The sequence below is a fragment of the Wolffia australiana genome, chromosome 3 (genome assembly GCF_029677425.1).
Source record: "Wolffia australiana isolate 7733 chromosome 3, ASM2967742v1".
Taxonomy (NCBI): Eukaryota; Viridiplantae; Streptophyta; class Magnoliopsida; order Alismatales; family Araceae; genus Wolffia; species Wolffia australiana.
In genome coordinates, this window is record NC_135837.1 from 10154587 (window position 1) to 10159484 (window position 4898).

The window sequence follows — 4898 nt, forward strand, 5'->3', positions numbered from 1 at the left end:
TCCTCTTTCAGCTGATTTATAAAAAGAAGAATTTATTGATATTTGACCCTCAAATATTTGTCAGAATTTCTGGATCCATATATCAGAACTCAAATCTCCAAATTACATCCTTCTTGTATCGTTGGAATCCTTTTTCCATAACATTTTCATCCATAACTCAGTAATTCAATTATGGCATAACTTCTTGGTCAATTTCTTGATTTTTTTCAAAATCTCATAAATAAGGTTATTTTATAGCCTTGTGATGAACCTGAAATTAGGGCTAAATACGTCATTTAAAGTATCATATTTATACAAAAATATTTATAATGTCCATATGAGAATGGAGCGAGTAAGGGTCCTATCCTCATGGAGCATGTATTAAATAAGAAAACTTTATCTTTAATTTCTATTTTTGGATTTTATACTTCTTTTAAGAATTAAATTTAATTTAAGGAAACCAAACTAGTGAAAAATAACTCAGATTATTAATACAAAAGTCAGAAAATATTAATCCTGTTTAATAGAATAACATTGAGAATTTTAATATAACTTTATTGATGGCGAGGACGCCAACATCTCATCGACGAACGCGTCACCACGGTCAACCAGAGTCAACACGCATGCTTTGGACCACGGTCAACTGGAGTCAACCGAAGTCAACTCGCCACGGTCAACCGAAGTCAACCCTAAAGCCTACACGCCACAACCGCCAACTTGCACGTCTCCACCCGCGCACGCCTCTACGCGCGTCATGACACGACGCCAAAGGCAGATCCAGAACTGCCCTTTGGCGTGACACGGCGCACGTCTTTATTTTCTCGTCTTTACTTTCTCATCAATTTCTCTTTCCTCCAAGGCCTATATAAAGGCCATTGTTTTCAAGAAACTCTTAGGCAGTCATAATTTCAAGAATTGAGTTTTGTTTAACTCTTCTTGGAGGACTGCCCAGCCTCCCCTATCCCTCCTAACCCTAGTCGTCGTCGCCGCCGCCGCCGCCGCCGCCGCCGCTGCTGCCGCCACTACCACCGCCGCCTAGCGACGTCGGCCTTCCACCCTCTCTCCTTCCTCTCTCGCCACCCTCTCTCTCTTACTCTCTCTCTGTCTCCCTCTCCCTTTCTCCCTCTCTCTCTCCCAAGGCTGCCTAGGTAGCCCCGCCAGGGCCACCTAGGCCGCCCCAGCCAAGGCCGCCCAGACAGCCCCACTAGAGCCGCCCAGGCCGCCCCAGCCAAGACCGCCCCAGGACCGCCCAAGCAGCCCCGCCAGGGCCACCCATGCTGCCCATCCAAGGTCGCCCAGGGCCGCCCCTGGCCGCCCGCGCACGCCGCGTGCCGACCGCATGTCTGCGCCGCGCACGCCATGCGCCGACCGCCTACCCGCGCTGCGCACGCGGCCGCCCGCACGCGCCGCGCGCCGATCGCCAACGTCGTCGAGGCAGTCCAACGGTTCATCGTCGATGCCGTTGACGCTTTGAGCCGCGCGTGCTACACATGCTCTGGGTGCACTCCGCCTCACTCCGTGCACTCCGCGCGCGCGCCAGCGCTTCGCGCGCTCAGCGCCCGCACGCGCTGCTCCGCGCGTTTCGTGCGCTCCGCGCACCCTACGCGGGCTTCGCGCGCGCGGGTATTTGCCCATGCTTGACTCTGCGACAACATCATCTAGTCTCAACCAGGACCATTCAACGCCCGGAGCGCCCAGGATCGTCCTCGTCCAGTGGGCCGCTCAACGCCCGGATTCACCGAGCCTCATCACGATCGGAATTTCCCGCATCTTCTTCACGCACTACGGTGCCGAGGTACGCCTGAACTCTTTGGTGTCGAAGTGTTCTCCGTTCAGTGTTTTCTCGAGAACTTTCCACCGCCGTCAGAATTAGATTTGGATTGGAATTTTCTACTTCTTCTCCCTCTTTCTCGAGTGTTTCCTCGCGACGTGAATTCGGTTATTGATTTTGGTGCTTAGGCATCGTCGCGGTGGGGGAAGACAGTACTCCCACCCTCGATAAAGGTCGGAGCTGCACCACCAGATTTTCATCGGTTTTAAAGTCCGAAATCGATCGTGTGAATTTCTGTGGATTGTTTTATCCCTCCCTACAAACCCGTCTATCACCCTTTACCCATCGTCAACCCATCTGTCTCATCAGTCGCCCTTTTCCTTAGTCGTCCTACGTCATTTATAGTAGAAAAGTAGTAATGAACTATAATTTTAAATACCTTCTCTGGCATTTTGGAGCATTGAGTGCTGCTAGACAGACTTGGACGTGAGTTAAGTGCAGTGGATGAAAGACATACCATGTTGTTTCAAACAAATATTATGGCAGATACGCATCGACTTAAGGTGGAGCATGGGAGAGTTCTGATAAGTTTATCATCACTGATGCGATGGAGATTGAGGTGGATACGTGCCAGTGGGCGGCGGAATTAAAGGTGGTGTGCATGCGAGTGGAACCTAGGCTAACGGTGATGATAGCCTTGGAATAAGGTTGAAGAAGTGAGTTGGAAAAAGATGAAGATAAAACTAACCTCATTGTCAGGTGCCCAATGGGCCGAGTGCTGCTTTTTATTCACGTGTCTTGATTTGAACGTCACTCCTCCAATATTTCTCTCTTGGAGTAAAATAACAAACCCAAATGAGATTTTAAATGAAAAAATTACACTGCTAATTTTATTTGGAAAAAATCCAGCGGTGCCTTTTTTACGATGATGAGGGGCACTATTTATATATCTAAGATAGTGGATGGTTAGAGGAGACAAATGTGAAACTACTGTCAAACTTTCAGCCTAAAACTCTTTCTGGATCATCAGATATCATTGTTTTAATTTGCAGCAATCTGAACAATCCAATTTTTTCTCTCCTCCAAATTGTATGACAGATTCCCAACATAGAACGAACTTCTAGGAGTGGAAAAAGTAAATTAATTCATTAAAAATATTTAAGAAAAATCATATTTTTCAAATTCCATAAAAATACTAGAAATTTTAGAAAAATAATAATGTCATCTTAAAAACAATAAAACACTTCAAATATTTAACTGAGTACTTTCTTACTTGCTAAATTATTTGATTCGTGATATGAATGTCATAAAAATATGCAAAAATGCCACAGAATAAAGAAAGTTGGATTTAATAACATGGATTCATAATAATTTCAAGTAGACAGAAAAAATTTTATTTTACAAGACTTCGAATGTTATTTGTGATTATCATGTTGACTTTGAGTACTTGATAGTAATTATATCTAGTCTGGAACAGTATCCATATTATAAGATAATTAACATTTATCTCTATTGTATCTGACATTGTAATTTTCATAAAAGTTTATTGCCATTTGGACCCTTAATTCATCTAAAGAGAATGGTTTGGTTAAAATGAATGTTTGGCTTTTTAGAAATATAAAATTAATGAGTATCATCTTTTTCAAAATACAAAAAACGTAACAATTCTCGTTTAAAATAAATGAATTGACTAGGTGAACGCACTCATGAGACGTTAGATCATTGATTTTGAATCCAATTTTTATCTGTTTTTGACTCAATTGGATTACAATAATTCACAAATTTATTATCATAAATAATATATTGATTTGACCTAATTAACTAATTTAACTATTTTTTAAAAAATCACCCTTTCCTCTATATGAATTCATTAATTGAGTTCAGAATTTTAGTTGTTTTGTTGACAAATGGTTTGTTAAAATCACCACATGATTTTTTTCCCATATCAGACTGAAGAAGGGTTGTGTATGGTAATTATGAGTTCTAAAATTCTGGTAAAGATCCAATGTGAGAGTTCATTGACTAACATCTATCTTCTGGAGTACTAGATGTACCTTTGGATAATATGGGCTGGAAACCAGATGTATTGATAGCATATAGGTTTTGCATTCATTTACATCATTATTCACTGTTTAAGGCCTAGTTCTTATTATTATGATGTGTCTTAACATTATTTTATTATATTTTCACCATCACCATGTGATTCCTCTAAATATTAGTTTTTACATTATGTTATGATTGTTTATTTCCTTTATTCATGTTTCACTTTTCTCAAGATCGGACCTTTATAAATTAATCCCAATTCTTGAGTTCAGTTTTTTGAGGACTTGAGTGAATAAAAAATGTTCAAAAGTTGACGTAGTTTTCAAAGTTGAATCAGATGACTCACATTCAGCTTTCAAAGTTGACGCAGTTTGATTTTTCAGTTTAAAATAGAGCTTCTTGTAAAATAAACCTTTTTTAAAAAAAATATTTTATTTCAAGCTGTATGGATTTAAAGAATATAAGTATAGTATCTATATGGAGACAATTTTTTCTTAAAATGTGTCACACACTAAGATATTATGTTTTGAACTGATATTACTTCTCTTGATTTTTGATGAATTTTAATAAATTAAGAAACAAAAAAAATAAAATTATTGGTGTGGGCACATGGTGGCAGCTGACACAGCTGCGTCAACAAATGGCAGCACTCTAGCAAGATAGTGCTACACCAATAGCCCATGCATAGTGCTTAAGTGTTGCAAGGCTAGCCTGTAGGTACCTGCAATGATCTAATGGATATTGGTTATTTAAAAATAAGTCTCATTAGATCCTTTACATAATTCACTAAGAAGAAAATTCATTACATGTAGGAAAAGTATTTGTGAATTCTCTGCTCAGATTAATGAATATGAGACATTGTATGCAGATCAACTGCTCATGGCTTGTTTGGAGAGGCAACGAATTATATACCTAATGGCATGCACAACGTGCCCATTTCTATAGCATCAAGTCTATAGTCTAATTTGATTTAAATTGATATACATACAAAATATCTGTCAAGATCATATCAATCTATTTAAAGTTTTTTCTCTGTTCAGAACAAACTGAAATTAGAAATCCTCGATCGATAGATTGGTTTTTTAGTTTTTAATTGTGAGAAATA